The sequence below is a fragment of the Sylvia atricapilla genome, chromosome 25 (assembly GCF_009819655.1).
Source record: "Sylvia atricapilla isolate bSylAtr1 chromosome 25, bSylAtr1.pri, whole genome shotgun sequence".
Classification (NCBI taxonomy): domain Eukaryota; kingdom Metazoa; phylum Chordata; class Aves; order Passeriformes; family Sylviidae; genus Sylvia; species Sylvia atricapilla.
In genome coordinates this window covers 6,196,352-6,213,319 of record NC_089164.1, presented here as the reverse complement: position 1 = coordinate 6,213,319, position 16,968 = coordinate 6,196,352, and the positions used below count along the sequence as shown (strand labels likewise).

The 16,968-nt window shown below is 46.5% G+C and overlaps 1 long non-coding RNA gene across 1 annotated transcript; it reads left to right on the top strand.

The window, feature by feature from the left end:
• The first annotated feature begins 13,697 nt into the window (after positions 1 to 13,697).
• On the top strand, positions 13,698 to 16,174 carry LOC136371518 (uncharacterized). The gene is made up of 2 exons (XR_010745354.1): positions 13,698 to 15,185; positions 15,542 to 16,174. It is a non-coding gene; the product is annotated as an uncharacterized lncRNA (long non-coding RNA).
• The last annotated feature ends 794 nt before the right edge of the window (positions 16,175 to 16,968 follow it).

Here is a 16,968-nt window from a genome sequence, read left to right as displayed (position 1 = left end):
ATATTCTGAAGAGTTTTCTTACTCCATTGCTGTTATGTTTAAAATCCTGGCCCTGCCATGGCTGCATTCCACTCCCACACACTGGAGTCTGTATAGGATAGTGGTCTAAGTCAGCTGGACTGATCCAAGGAAATATTCCATGAGAATAATCCTGGGTATTAGATGCAGAAAGGACTTCTAATTCCTTCCTCCTACTCCAGTGTTGCTGAGCGGAAGAAGCTCTTTGGTGCTAAATCAGAGCTCTCCCTTTAGAGCAGGACCCTGGGCTGCCCATGGGATACTCAGTGCCGTGACACAGCTGAGTTTATTCAGGTTTAAAAGCCTGTAGCCACAGGGATTTTTCTGTGACTGACTTTCCTCTGGCTGGTGAAGAGGTTTTTTTATCTCTGACATGCCTGTTGTTACAACAGTCTGTTCTTCTGTGTCTTTTGCAGTGCAAAGGTCCATACCACTGCTTCTTGTGGGGGTACAGAAGGCTGCATTCACACTTGGAGGAAGCAGTCTGGACTGGAAATGCCCTAGGAGGAAATAAGGGAATGGCTCAGGAAGCTGAGAGACCACATCCAGGGATCAGGGGTTTTGGGTGAGTGCCTCAAAATCAGACTGACCCAGTACAGGATGAGTTTGAAAGCTGCATTTCAGTTCAAGTGCCTTTTCCAAGTGGCTCTTTTCAGAATTCTAGGATGGGAAAGTGAGTTGCATGTACAGTTCCTGCGGTGATGAGTGGGAGATCTCACACACACTTCCAGGAGACTGTTTCCTGTTCCCTTCCTTGCTGACTTCCCTCTGGCAAAGCTGCCTTTTTGTCCCAGATAACTGGAATGCAGCAGGCTCAGCTATCTCCTCGATGTCATCCCTGTTGCTGTGCTTAAAGCCCAACAGCAGTGGGAAAAGTGAGAGTTTTCCTGGAGGCAGCAGGATTTGCTGCTTTATTTCTTCCTACCTGTTACTCAGCCTTGTCCTTCGTTCCTCATTGCACACATCCAACAAATGTGGTCATGTCTCCTGAATTTTTGGGCATGCTGAATGCAGGTCCCTTCAAAAATCTCTCCAGTAATGGGTTCTGAACCCTATAGAGATCAGAGTTCCCAGTAATTTTGGTTGATTTCAGCCACTGACACCGACCTGTAAGGATCTGTGACTCTCACAGGGTCTTAAAGGGGCTTTGGAGACCTCAGAACTAGCAGTGACACCATGGGGCTGTTCATTCCTGATTTCTGCCTCCCACTTTCTTGGCAGCAGAAAGGTGAGAGGTGCCTCAGAGGAGCCTTCCATGGGCAGTGCCCTGGGAATAGAGGCCAAACATAATTCACATGGCATAGAGGGAGAGGGAATGGGAGATGAGAAACAAAGAAACACAAATATGTAAAAGAGGGGAAATGCTTCAGGTGTTAATACTCTGGCCTGTTCCTGTCCCCTTACCCACTTAATTAGTCCTTGCTGGCACTTGCGGTGTCAATCTGAAGGACAGGTGGCATTTTTGTTAACAAGAGCAGTGGCTGAAGCCACACAGGAACAGCTTGTCCTTGTTCTCTCTGGACATGGGTGTTGGTAACAACACTGCAAACCACCTTCCGGCCCAGTGCTGGGGTCACAGCAGCTGGCACATATTTAAAGGGCAGTTTATTTTAAATTGTGAACAGACACATTGACTTGTAAATATTCTAGAAATACATCCTGCCATTATAAAAAGCAACCTATATTTCAGGGGACGTAATTTCATTCTTCACCCACAACAAGATGATTTGGTTTTCTATTGCCTATGAAATGAAATGCTTTGGGAATTGTAAGCTGGCAAAAAAGACTCCAGGGTGCCTGGGCATTGGCCAACATCTGGGGCTCTCTTCTATAACAATAGGATCACAGTTTGGAGACAGGCACATGACAGAACTCACTGAAGGTGATGCAACAAACAGCATTATTGTCCCCCCCCATTTATAGGGGGCTCAGAATTCCTGCACTTGAATATTTGATTGGTCAGGGTCTCAGCACTGCCCAGTTCACTGGCCCATGATAGGCCTGCATTCAGACGTATGAGATTGAGTGGGATTGGCAGGAGTCCCTTGTTTGAGTTTGAATCTAACCATATGATACCCGGGGACTCATTTACTTTATTTACTCGTTTACTATTCTTTAATAAACTAGGCTGACCAAATTGGGTTTCTTATTATGGCCAAATTTATCTATGCTATGGCTGTGATACTCTTCCTCTCGCAGGATGTATGGTTAGACCAAATAATGGCAATTCTCTTTATGCTTTCAGCTCCGTTCCAGCTCCGAGGAAGAGGTTTGTGTTGCTGTGCCTCAGTTTTCTCAGTCAAATGGTACCACAGCACTGGGAGGGGTTCTGTGAGGGTGGCTCAAGATCTCATGAGGGTCACAAGAGCTGCTTGTGATGATCCGTTCTTGAGAGCTTCTCTCACCCTGAAAGACCTGATGGTCCTAAAAAGCCTCATGGAGAGTTGTGAGCCCACATTAATGAACAGTGTCAGTCCCAGGTAGGAGCAGCTGCTGTGTGTGTGGGAGCTGACAGAAGATATGGCTGCCCAGCAGGCTGGGCTCTGATAACTCGGGAGATCCAGTGTCAGTGTGTGCCCTTGGGCCATGCACATGCAGGGTGGGGTTGTGCAGGGCCCTCTGTGCAGCATGACCTCTTATGGCATAGACAGGCAGAGAACAGCCATTCATGTCCAGCCATGAAGGATAACTCTGGACAGTGGAATTTGGAGCTGGTTCTCATGGGTCACAGCTGTGCAGCCATGAAGGTGTGATGGGGAGGACACTCATAGTGTTGGTGATGGCTCTGGGGTGGTGAGAGGGAAGCAACCCACACATGGCTGACCCCCAAAGAGGGGACTCCTGCTTCCCTACCTCTGCTGTGTTTAATCATTTCTTCCCCTAGACAGGAGACCACTGCCAGTCACAAACCATGTACCAAGGAAGGCTCAGACTGGACATTAGGAAGATTTTTTTCACAGAGGGAGGTATTAGATATTGGAGTGGGGTTCCCAGGGAGGTAGTGGAGTCACCATGGCTGGAGGTGTTTCAGGAAAGCCTAGAGTGACACTCAGTACTGTGGTCTGGTTAACAAGATGGGCATAGGTCACAGGTTAGACTCAATAATCTCATGAGCCTTTTCCAGCCTCAGTGATTCTGTGGTTCTGTGATTCTGTGAAACAGGATGGCTGAGGAGCAGGGCCTCCTCTGGGTTCAGCCAAGCCTTCTGCAGTGCTGAGACTAAAGGAGAGTGTGGCTGCACCCCAGAGCAGTGCTCTGGCTGACACTGCTTCCTTGATTTCATTGTGCTTTCTGAAGGAAGGAGAGGGGCAAGGGAATTCTCTGTGGCCTGAGGTATTTTTCAAAAGCCTATACTCTGTCCTGGAGCCTGGGATTCTAGTGGTGGTGCAGTCCTGCTGTGAACCAAACAATAGCTTGAGCCTCCTGGGAGGGAGCTGGGAAGGGATAGGGAGTTGTGCTCTGATGGAACTGAGGCAGGTGGAGACTTGGAAAAGCCAGACCCAAAGTATTTCCATCTTCCAAGCCAGGGGTGTAGAGCACTGCCCACACCAGGGACACTTCCAGCTCCTTGGGTGTAGAGATATCTGTGAAGCTCCAGTGCCACCCTCCCTGCTGTCCTCCCCTTGCCTTGTGTGTGATGTGAGGGAAGAGGGGAAGGAATAGAATCAGGATGGCAGTGCTGGATCCTATTTGTGAGGCTGAGTGGCTGCAGTCTCTGGGGACTGCTCTGTGCTGGACCTGTTCCTGTTCCACATAGGTGTCCTGCGAAGTCTGGCTCCTCCTTGCTTGGCAGAGAATCACTGCCCTTGACACCCTTTTCTGTAACACTTGATTCAGCCAAAAATAAGTTTCTCCAAGACTTTTGATGGAATTGCATGAACAATTATACCTAAGTGTATTTTTGGCATCAGTGCTTCTGGGGCTTGGTTTTGCCTTCTAAGGTTGTGCAGGAGGGCTGCAGTCACCCCAGTACACTTCATGCTGTGACTGCTCCTTAAACCTGGCCAGCTTGGAGCTGTTGGGCTGGGCTGATGGTCAGGGACCCCTCCTGCCTCCCAGTGGGTGTCTTGGTTTAACCCAGCTGCCAAGTCATCCCCACACTCACTCCTGCATAGTGTGATTGGCAGAGAGTCAGAAGAGTGAAAGTGAGACATCTTGTGGGTTGAGATAAATCAGTTAATAAGTAAACCAAAAGCCATGCACACAAAATAAAACAAGAGATTCATTCACGTGTCCCAACAGCAGGAACAATGGGGTAAAATTCTACACGTGAGACCAAGGAAGTCTTTGCTAATAGAAGTCAATGCCTTCGGGGCAGTTTATAGCCAAGACCGTATAGTTTGGAAGGGTTGCTCAGTGCAGTATTGGACCACATCTCAGCCCTCTTTCAATTTGCACAGCTGAGACTTTGTTTCCATAAAAATTCTCAAGTGGATACAGAATTTATCATCTTCTGACCTGCCATGCTTAAACAGCTGCTCTCTTTCAGAAAGGAAAATAATTCCTGGGTGTCTTGGTTTAGATAGATAGGTATCTGCCAGGGAAGATTGGAATTTCCCTTGGCATGTAAGCCCCTCCCTCTCCGTTTCCAAATTATTATAAATTTGCGATTAAAAGGCTGTCAGGCAAAGATTTTTGGGAATAGATATAGCAGTTCTTTACTAGGGATATAAAAACCACAAATGTAGTACGGGAGAATAAGCAATCAAACAAACAAGAAATCCTAGAAAACCCTGACAGAGTCAGAAACACAGCCTGACTCTCTGTTGGTCAGGGTGTTGGAAACAGTCCAAAGTCAGCCCTCCTGGAGTGGCAGATATGGTCCTCTTGGAGATGGATCCAGTCTTCCTTTGGGAGTCCCGTGGGAACACTGGATGTCTGGATGCACTGGTGTCTCTTTTATCTAGGCAAAGATGGTTTGGCTCCTCCTCCCTGGGTAGAGCATCTTACAATAGTATGATGTAATGTGTCATGTCATTGGTGAGCATTAATGGTCCATTAACAGAAGATATTCCCATGGGGGTAGTGGAAGAATGAACAGAGATAAGCAACACTGCCCCATCTGAGCAGAGATAAGCAACACTGCTCCACTGAGCAGAGATAAGCAACACTGCTCCAATGAGCAGTGATAAGAAACACTGCTCCACCCGGTTTTTAACAGCTGGCTTGTTATGAGAGAAAGCAGTTACCCCCTCCCTAACAGACAAAGAAAAATCTCCCCAACTGGGTTTCAATAGATAGAATTGAATAAACATTTTTTTGGCTACAAAACCCAAGACACTGGGGAGACTCCTGGGCAGGCTGAATTTCTCTGTTTGGTGGGACTGGGAGGGCACTGTGGTTATATGATCTACCTGTGTTTACCCCCCTTGGAGCAGGATACTCTCCAGAAACCTTAGTAGAGGCTTGGAGAAGTGACTTAGTTGTGTTTGGAGGAGGTGATTTCCTTGCAAGTATGTGCTCATTTCCTCTGGCACAGAAGTAGGTGGGCAGATTCCCTCAGTACAACTAAATGTTTTCTTTCTCAGCCCTGCCATCAGCCTTTAATTTGGCGGCCCAGATGGGTCATCCCTGTGGATCCAGCAGTATGGGTGGAAGTTTTGCCTCTCCCTGCAGCGCTGGCCTCGGGCAGGAGGAGAGCCAGGGAAGCTCCAGCTACAGTAACTGGTTGTCTCCTGTAGGGCTCCACCCAGAGACGGCTGGGGCTTTGTCAGAAAGCCCTTGGGAAAGGGACAGAGAATGAGCACAAGCCTTTCATTTCAATATTGCTTGGATGAAATAAAATGTAAACCAGAAGAGCAAACACAGACATGCAGGTGGGAAGACATGAAGGCTCCCAGTAACAGACCGGTTATTTTTATCTCCACACCTTTTGTTGTCAGCTGTAGTGACAAACATATATTTATGTTCAGTTAAAGTGATATGTTACACTCATCTAATGTCATCGTCAATCACTCAGCTGTGCTGAACTACCCCAAACTGTTGTGTTTCCAGCTGTGGGACTCCTAGCCCTGAGGGATGGTCTGTGTGTGAGGTTTCCCTGGACATGATATTTTCCGGTCAGACGTCTTCCCTAGAAGGCAGTGACACTTTTGTTAAAAATTATTCCCTCCTGTCTAAATTAATCTTTTTGCTGCTAATTTGGGAAGTAACAAGATAGTGGCATGGCAGGCAGTGCTCTCAGCACACATGTAGGTTGTATTAAAAATAGACATTAAAATATAATTTCTTCAGTCCTTTTGAAATGACCTGGACCTTTGTCAAGAGAGGTCCATGCTTTTCCTCCCCCAGCATTCCCCCCTCCTTGGAATGCTGCTTCACTCACGATTTTTTGATTAGCATCGCTTGCTGCCATAGGTTTTATTTCTCATATCATATTTCACCTTCCCCTTCTCCATGTCCCACTGCAGCCACTGACCAGGACAATCTCTGGCCAGTCTGGGCAGGGCAGGATGGGATAATGTTGCTGACAGAAGACTTTGAGAAGCAATTAACAGCTTCTCCAGCATGCAGGCCCTGACTGGATAGAGGTTATTCCCTACTTGTCAAAGACCCTTCTCCTTGGAAGGGAAGACTAAGGAGGGCCTGGACACAAAACCTACTCTACATTTCTGCTCTGCTGCCTTTCTCTTTGGGCAGGATTATTTCAATAATTGGTTCCAAGTGGTGTTTTTTTGTCAGAAATAACCTGTATGAATGGGACACATCACCAGTGAGTCCACATCACTGACACTGTGCTGGATGGTTCTGGACTTCTGGCCCTGTGGAACAGATGGGCTCAGGAGCAGTGGGAGAGAGCCAAAAGCCCCATTTCCTTCTACTGCTGTTCTGAGCTCAGTGACAGAGGGCTGGGAGGGCTGTGTAATGCAGAGCAAGATTCAGCCCATGGCTATAGATGTGAAGAACACCTGAGGGCTGTGCTTGCCCTTTCTGTGGAAACATGGGGACCTACAGTGCTGGGAATCACAAACCATTGAGAGCAGCCTTTGTGCTGGGAAAGGTGGTGGGAGCTGCTGTGCTAGCAGGCATCTGGTGCAGCACTGGAAGATACTGGTAGGTTAGGGGAAGGTGCTGGCAGGAGGTGGTCGTGTCCTGCTTCGGAATGCACTGGCAGGGATGGAAAGACTGACACCAACGTCAGCAAGCACTTCATTGGATGTTCTGAGCATGTCCTGAACCACAGTCTGCTTGCAGAGATGTGGAGTCTCCACTGGAGTCTTGCTGCAGGTGTTGGAGCAATGCAGAAGTGCTGTGAGAGCAGAGAAATGCCCAGAGCCAGCCTGCTCCAGAGGGAGCTCTGGATTGCTCAGTGATCCACCAGGCTGCCCCAGCCTTGGGGGCCAGGCCTCTCCTGCCTTGTGCTGTGCTCTTTACTTACCCTGAGCTCCCTCCAAGCGTCTGTCCTGGCCTCACAGGTATCTCGTGGGTGGCAGTGAACATCCCAGCTCCCCTCCCGGCTGGCCCTGTTTATGGAGTTTCAATGTTGGCAGGTAAGGAAGTGAGACATTTGAAGCATGAGGGCCTGTCTTGGTGAGGCAGGGATACTCATTTGAGCTGATGAAACTTCTTGTTATTGCCCAGGGTTATGAACTCTGCACATGTGTTCTGAACCATCATCTCCAGGACACAAGTGGGCTCATTATTCAGGACAAAGCAAACAAAATGTCGTTAGAGTGGGAAGAGGGATTTCTACCCGTATAAATTATACCCTGTTATCACATGGAGGGTCATCACCATGTCGGAACATTTTTCTTGAGGGCTAAGATGACTTCACTCCCTTTTTACTTCAGTAGTCTGATCTCCCAGAGCTGTGTAATTTGTCTTTTCCATGCAAGGGAAAGCTGGGGAGGAAGCCACTCAGCCACAGGTCAGACAGGCAGAAATGTCTCCTGTGGAAAGATTTAAAGGCAGGGGAAAGAGTATCTTTTACAGCCCCCATTCCTGCTAGATAGGTGAAAGTCTCCTGAAAATTGATCTTGCTGCAATAGGCAGATTTCATAGCCCCTTCCCAGACTTTCCTTGTTGGGGATGCTCATGATGGGTAATGGCCAGATAGTCCCTAGGAGTGGTCCCAGCTCTGCAGAGTCTCCCAGGAGCAGGCATCACCATTGTGTTCACAATATCCAGCTCTTACTAGTACAGAGAGATGTGGTCCTACAAACCACTGCTGTTTTTAATGTTTGCTCCTGTTATAGATGGGTAATGTGATGGTTGGCTCTTGCAATTAAGGGACAAAGCCCCTCTAAAAGGTATCATCGGCAAGTTCTCCCCCAGGGGATGAAGAATTTTCCAACTATTTGCCAAATGTTTGTTGCCTGCATTCACTTGCCCATCCAAGAGAAGTTTCCTGACTGTTATTCTTCACTATATGGATGATATTTTAATATGCACTGAGACTGACTATTATTTGGAGCTCATTTTTAAAAAGACTATTCAAGCAATTGAAGGAGCAGGACTTGAGATCGCTAAAGAAAAGGTTGAGATTGCACCTGCCTGTGGACTTACCTTGGACTCCGGATTGGCAAGCAGACCATCGTACCCCAGCAGCTCACCATCAAGGACAACCTGAGGACCCTAAGAGACCTTCACCAGCTGTGTGGCAGCATCAGTTGGGTTTGTCCGCTGCTGGGGATCACAACCAAGGACCTTTGCACCACTTTTCAGCCTCCTGCGAGGCTGCAATGACTTCAGCTCACCACGGACCATCACACCAGAGGCCCAGGTAGCAATCCAAAAGGTATCAGAGGCACTGTCCATAAGGCAAGCCCACCACACTAATCCTACCCTGCCCTTCCAATTTGTCATCTTGGGTAAGTCACCCAAGTTTCATGGGCTCGTTTTCCAGTGGGACCCCACTCAGAGGGATCAGTTTTTAATCATAGAGTGTGTGTTCCAATCACACAAACCAAACAAGACTATTACAACACCCCAGGAGCTGGGAGTTGATGCTCAGCTCATAATAAAGGCCAGAGCATATCTGTGGACCCTAGCAGGATGTGAGTTTACATGCATATATCTTCCAGTGACATTGAGTAGTCTGGATGCTTTGCTCAAGATCAAGGAATAAACACCACCAGTTTGCTCTTTCTATCCACCTACCAAAATACAAATTATTTAATGCGAGTTTTAATCTGCTACCAAAATCTTTAAAAAGTAGAACTTCTCTAAAGGCACTGACTGTTTTTACTGATGGCTCAGGAGGATCCCACAAGTAAGTTATGACTTGGAAAAATTGTAACATTCAGGAGTGGGAGTCTGATGTTCAGATTATTCAGGGATCTCCACAAATTCCAGAATTGGCAGCCATCGTCAGAGTGTTTGAGAAGTTCAATCAACCCTTGAATTTGGTTACTGATTCAGACTATGTTGATGAGGTAGCTGAAAGAGCAGAACTTTCTTTATTAAATGAGGTGTCCAATCCAAATTTATACAGCTTGCTCTCGAAGTTAATTTATCTCCTCTCTCACTGAGAGCAACAACATCGCATTATGTATGTGAGGTCACACACTGACCTTCCAGGACCAATTGCAGAGGGCAACTGGAGGGCAGATGCTTTGGCCATGGCAGTGCAGACCACCCTGCCAGACATCTTTAGTCAAGCTAAATTGAGCCATCAGTTTTTCCACCAAAATGTACCAGCCCTTGTTTGTATGTTTAAAATCACAAGAGAACAAACGAGAGCAATTGTGGGCTCCTGCCCCAGTTGCCAAGATTTTGTTTTGCCATCTGTAGGGACTGGGGTTTAATCCCTGGGGCCTCGAGAATTTACAACTACAGCAAACAGACATCGCTCATTATGCTCCTTTTGGGAGACTTAAACAAGTTTATGTGTCTATTGACACCTTCTCTGGGGCTGTGTTTGCATCAGCCTACACAGGAGGAAAGGCGAAAGACGTCCAGCATTTTCTCCTGGTGTTTTCCACCTTGCGCATTTCCCAAGCCATATGAACTGATAATGGACCTGCTTATGCCTCCCAAAAATTCAAGCTGTTCCTGAATCAGTGAGGGGTGAAACACACTGCTGGCATATCCCACTCCCCAATGGGACAATCTGTTGTAGAGTGGGCTCACCGTACATCAAGAGGTACCATCACTTGATCAGCAGCATGGGGAGTTGAAACACTACCAGGCATACAAAGACTATGCAAGACTCTTTATGTTATCAATTTTCTAAATAATTCATTTATGGAGCCAAATCCTCCCATCGTCAGGCACAACTCGAACACCAGCAGAGCTCAGAGAAGCCACCTGTGCTAATCAAGGACCCTGAATCCAAGCAAATAATGGGCCCCTTTCCATTAATAACCTGGGGGAGAGGGTATGCTTGTGTGTCTACAGGATTTGGCCCAAGGTGGATTCCAGGCAAAAACATCAAGCCATAAATTGAACCACCAAATGCAGCACCCGGAGACACCTCTGATCATCAACCATGATCTGAAAAATGAAGATGACCCTCCACTGCTTCACTTACTAGGATTATGAGACTCCTTGCTGGATTTTTGTCTAAAAGATATTAACAATTTATATCTTAATACTTTATATTGCTACCTCTCTGTTTGTTGTACTGTTATTCCCTCTTTCTTCCCACACCCCTTTTACTCAATATAACCTGAGGAAATGGGGTGGGAAGATATGAGAAGCTGTTAAAGTTAAAATTTTATAAATGTATATGCCCCCTTCTAAAACCCCATTTTTTTAAACTCACACATCAACCCCTCTTCCCTCAACTTTTACTATGCCCGCGATGGAAGCAGACCCTCAATTATTCAGTATAAAGCTCTGGATGCTCCTCATCCTTCCATCAGCTGGTGCATGGATCATCCCTCAGACCAAGCAAGACATCTGGGTCACACTGGCCAAGACTTTACTGCAGGAAAACCTATGCCTGTCCATGGGCAGCCTAGACAACCTGTTGTCAATGTGCCTGGTAGGGATTCCTTCAGCGGCAAATGAATATCCATATACAGGTAAGAAACCCAATCTGGAGGACGCTTGGGACAAATGGACCAAGATTCTACTCTATGCATCAGAGGAACCACAGGAATTGGATTTGTTGGGGTCCTCCAAAGCTACATATGGTGTAACTTTGTATGTATTTTATTATAGATGATCTGGCCAACACTGGACCAGCTTGGACCATATTAAGTCCATTATTAGAAAAGATGTGACATCAATTAAGGAAATTTACAATCCAACAAATTGGTGCAATTACACCAGCTTTACACTCTCTTCAAGCTCGCTCCATCCCAAAGTGTTACCATGGGGAGTGTTTCTTATCTGTGGAGACCAGGCATGGGCCAGGATCCCCTCATGCCTCCAAGGGGGTCCTTGTAGCCTTGGCCAGCTTATTACCCTCACCCCAAATATAACTCTGCTTCAAAATTGGGAAAAAAAAGGGAAATTTGTATACCACAAGAGATCATATACTGAATTTAATGAAAATTGTGACAGCCAGGTTACTAACTGGAATAAAGGAAAGAGAGTTGTGGTCTCAGTATTTTTACCTTGGGTGGCTGCAGCTAAGGCTCTCAGTGAGCACTCTCACCTGGGGTGTTGGCTTAGTAAGCAGGCAAACGCTGCATCCGCTGCACTCAGTGACCTGCTTAGTGACACTGAAACTACCAGCCACACAACACTGCAAAACCAAGTGGCAATAGACTTTTTACTGCTTGCCCATGGACATGCCTGCCAGGACTTTGAAGGGATGTGTTGCTTTAATCTTTCTTTGCACTCAGAATCTATCCACAGAAAATATCCTGAAGCTGAGGGAGCGAGTAAAAGGACTTAAAAGTGGAAAAGAACTCAGACTGGATTGATGAACTTTCTGGATGCTGGGGGTTGACAGGATAAGGTTCATCTTTTGTTAAAGGGATCCTGTGGGTTGTAATCATTATTTTTAGAATTTTACTTATGTTTCCCTGTTTGGTTAAGTGTCTGCAGAAATCCACAGAGGAAGCCTTTTTAGTAAAACAAAACAGGGGAGTTGTGGAGGCCCTTGGGCCTATCCAGGACAATGCCCTGGAAGAATCCACCATAGGCTTTGAGAATGCCTTGCCACTTACGGTGAGAGAGAAAAGGGCTTCCTCCATGGTTCTTGGCAGCACTATGTTAATTACCTCCGTTTTGCTCTCCCTATTGCCCCATTGGCCTTACCCACCTCTATTGTTCATATATGTCCTGGTTCTAGAGGGTTCTCCTTTCCCTGTTTCCCCAGTGGTTTTTGTATCACTGATTGTTCGCCCTCATATTCCCTGTTGGTTATTGCCCTTTGCCCTGCCTGCGCACCGCCCCTGTGCCCTCCAATCACTGACCCCCGATGCTCTGCTCCACCCCCACTTGCCCTTGTACTTGAACTTGGATCCTCCTTTGATCTCTGTCTTTTTGCCCCTGGACCCCTTCTGTGCAGCTGCAACAAACCCCACTGGAACTCTATCCAGAAGACCCTTCCTGCCTTTCCTTTGCTGACCCATCCGTGGTGTGTGTGCATTAGGTGACTGTCTGTGTGCCTGCCTGAACGGCTTCCTGAGAAGACACTTTCAGGGAGGTGGTGGCAACCCACCATCTACCCACACCACTACAACTACTCTGCACCCCACTCTGTCCAAAATAAATCCTGGATTTGAGAAAAACACTAGCTTAGAGTATGCATTGTTTTACTCCTTCTTTTTGCCATCTCCCACCTTTTTCTCTTTGTCTGTGAACACTAATTTTTAATCAAGTGTAACATGAGTCGTTCTCAACTCAAATTTAGCACTAACAAGTGCTACTTCTCTTTCAAGTTAAGAGAAGAGCTTAGGTGTCAAAGGCTTAGATGTTTTTCCATGCATATGCAGTGATTTACTTTTCCCTCATTTAGTCCAAGATAATATCTTGATAAACTCTGTTTGGAAGTCACTGTCACCCCTGCAGAGAAGTCTGGAACTTTCCTTACCATCTGTGCCTGATCTCCAGGGGACTGTGAGCTGCGCTCTACAGTAATAAGGACCACAGGTATCCCCCCTTCAGGTAAAGGGTAAGAGGTGCCCCTTGACAAAACACAACAGTTTAGCTAGTCACCCGCACTTCCCCTTCCTGTCTTCTCAAAAACCACTGACAGTGATCCTCAAGAAATCCCTCTAATCTTCCTCTTTGTGCTGGTCAAGCTCTTGGAGAAGAAAAGACGGCAAAAAGGCACTCAGTTATGTTCCCTCCTGTCCTTGTAAGGTAAGAGGCAGGAGGCAAGAATCCAGCATGGTCTCTCTTTGATTATTCTCTGTCCAGGAGGGCTTTGGGGAGTGCTGTTTATATGTGTGCCGGTGTGCATGAGTCTGCACATGCTGTGCCTGTAGGTGCCGATGTGCACTGGCTATGCACATGCCCCTGGGTGCACACATGGACTAGGCATGTTCAGAGACATAGCTGTAGATACACAGCTCTGTGCATCCAGCTGTGTTCCACCTAAGAAAACAGATGAGTGTGTGCATGTGTGTCTACATGTGTGTGTCACTACTGAGCTCTGCTGGTTAGAGTAGCCCCTAGCTCTCTGAGTACACTCTGTTCTTGTAGAAAGAAGAATTTGCCTCTGTGTTTCCCTTTTATAACTGTTAAAGCAAAAAAGAGGCTGCCCACCCTGGAAAGAAGGAGAGTCATCCTAGGCATGGGCAGTCCCATTTGTTTCTTTTTCCCTGGGAGAACTGTCCTTTCCATGATCCCTAGGGTTGGACAGCCTAGTGTATCTGAGGACCCAGCTGGGTACAGGAAGAGTAGGTGGCTGTGGCCAAAAAGCCTTTGCTAAACCTGGAAAGTTTTGGGGGATGCTGATAGCAAATCCTGATGTGATGTTGCCTTCCTCTAGTCACTGTCCCTGTGCTGTTGGGTGGGTAACTGCTTGAGGGCCTTTAACAGTAGTTACCAATCCTGTTTATCACAAAGTCACCATCTTCCATCCTACATGCAGTCCACAGTGTGAATGTGGCAGTGTCCCCCATCAGTGACAGCAGTGGCCAGATCAGTGACAGCTGCTGCTTGTGCCTTTCACTTGCCAGCACAAAACCACAGCATTTTCTCTTGTCCCAGGAGAAGCCCATGCCATTGGCACATCTCCACAGCCTAGAGGTGCAGACACCCAGGTCTTGCCAGTGCAGACAAGACTGGAGCCTCTTACAGAACCAAGGATTGGGGGGGAGGGGGTGTGAGCTGGTGAACATCACTGCTACAAGAAATCAGAGCCTGGATAAATCCACCTGTTTATTGAAGAAAAACTATTTGTGCTTTTGGGTTTTTTTAATGCTGATGGCTTTCTTTTTCCATGTAAGCTCAACTAGGACAACTGCAGTGTCTCTGCCAGGTGCGATGGCCAGGAGACACCTACCTGCAATAATCCATAAGCCAGCATTGCCATTCTGGCCAGGCTGGCAAGAAGATTGCCTGACCTCTGCTGCTTCCCCCCTTCAGAATACTTTCTAAGATAGACTTAAGAGGCTCAGTGAAAGAATCCAAGCAATAAACCATAACATCCAGATCAGGTGAGAAATAACCAGAAAAAGCCGCCAAGATGTCCAAAAGGTAGAGTCAAGCTTCCACCAGCCAGGTTGAAGACTGTTTTAAGTAACACTTTGAGCAGGGAATTTAAATTGTATTGATTATTGATGTAATTGTTTTATTTTAATGGATAGGGATTGAGAGTTTCTGTTGAGAGGAAGTACACAGGGAACAGTAAAACATACTGTGGTGATTCGCTTAGTAATTGACAAGTGAATAAGACAAGAACTAGAGGGCAAGACCAGGTTGGCCCCTGTGCTCACCACTGGAAGATTATATAGCCCTGCTGTGGGCAGCAACCCCATAGGCATGGTAAGGTGCAGGTAGAAACTATACCAGACCTCTGTCATTCCTCAACGTCCTTTCCCTCTAGAATTCAATACAGGTACAATTGACAAATGGAGTACAACAGACACTAGACAACAAGACTGAGTTGGCCTCTGTACTCATCACCAAGATACACCTGCTATGGGTACAACCCCATGGGCATGGTAGATGAGAGTAAAAGCCATACCTGACCTCTGTGATTTTCTTTTCTCTACTCCAACCAATTCATATCTTCAACTCCACCAATCATTTTGATTAAGGAAAACCTGAAGGGTTTTTTTCCCCAGTGTCTTCATCCCCATCAACAGATGCTATTATATGTAGGAGATGGCTGGCTGCGAGAGGTCACATAAACAATCTGCAGCTGGGTAGCAACAGGATGCTAGCAGCTCTTCTCTTTACTGCAGCCCTTTTCCTTAGACAGAGACATTGTGTCTCTGGGGTCCTTGAGGGTGCTTCTGGACAATATCAAATGTGTAGCAGAAGCCATAGAAATGCAGAGGTGGGAGTCAGATTCGCGCTTCTTCATTTAACCAATAGTATGCTTACTTTTAGTTTTATGCATGAGCTTATTAGGTGTGCTATATATTCTGTAAACGCTTCTAAATAAACTGAGTCTTGCTGATTCAATCATATCGATTGTGGCAATTTCTCCCGCCGACCGTGGCAATAATAGCTTATCCAAAATTAAATTTGCCTTAGGAAAAGTAGGACTGGATCATCAAAATCAAAAAAGAGAATTAATTGCTTGAGCAAATAACTTATAGAAAAGGAAAAGGGGAGTTTTTTATAGATGGGTAATGCAATGGTTTGCTCTCGCAATTAAGGGATGAATATTATGTGCACATTAAGAGAAGATTTATTGATGTATAGTTATGTTATTCTGATTTGTTGTTTAGACATCCTCTGTTCTCTCCATAGTTCCCTTTTCCCTCTCTGTGGTTGCCAAGGCACTGCCTTGGTAGTCGGGACATGTGGAGAGAGGGCATGTACCTGTGCCCCTTGCATCAGGCATTTGGGAGGGAAGGCTTGTTACTAGGAGGCACAGCATGACAACACCTGAGCTCCAATCAAGTTGCAAGAAAGCAGTCTGCACCAATGGAGGGCAAAGAAGAGTTGACTGGCAGATTTTGGGAGGGGCCAGGGTTACCTGATACAACACCAAAGGTATAAAAGGCGGAGCAGCCATTTTGTAGATTAGCTTGTGGCTGCTGGGTTACCAACTCTCAGTGTGCTGTCCTTTTTTCCTTATTCAGCCCTTGGTTGTATTTTTGTTAAGGTTTTTAATAAACATTTGAAATTTTTAAAAGTGAGCATCATTTCTCACACTCCCGGAAGAGCCAAATATGCCTGAGCAGGTAGAGCTTTTAGAAGAGTTTGGGCATGGATTAGAGACTTCAGAAGTTCCTTTCCTTCTGTGTTTCTATTTTGTGACACTGTGTTTCCAATTTGAGTCATGATTCAAGGCCTTGGACAGGGATTAGTGACCAGCAGAGCCCCCCTCTGTAGATGTCTGGTCCAGAAGGGATTTATTTCAAACCCAGGGCAGATAATTACTAAAGTGTCTCTGCCGACTCAGTCCGTTTGCCCCAAAGCAATCTCAGCCTATGCAGCTCTTGTCAGACAGGGACAAGGCAAATGTGCATTACCTTGAGCCTTCCTCACCGAGATAATCCACAGCTCAAACAGTGCTGCCACTGTCACCATCCATCACAGCTGCTGAAAATACTTCAGATACTTCTGCTGGCTGACAGTTCTCTTGCTCCCTGGGACCCAGGAGGCCTGTGACACAGTTCAGAAAGCCAGGGCTGGAGCACCAGAGCTTCCAGAAAAGAAAGAGACTTCATTTGATTACTTTTTCTTCTCCTTTGACAAATACTTCAGTGCAGATGCTGAAAACCTTTCAATTCACTAAAATCTGCCCATGTGTGCTATTTCTTCCAAAGTCAGTGCCTTTTCTGGGGTTTTCTTCACAGGGCTGATGAGCCACATTCTGTGTGTATCTAGCCCTGTTCTGGGGTAGAAGAATCAATTTAGTCACCCTTCCCAAAGGGCTGACAGAGGCCCTCGCAGGGCTGGTCATTTCTGTCAGCTGATGAGGAG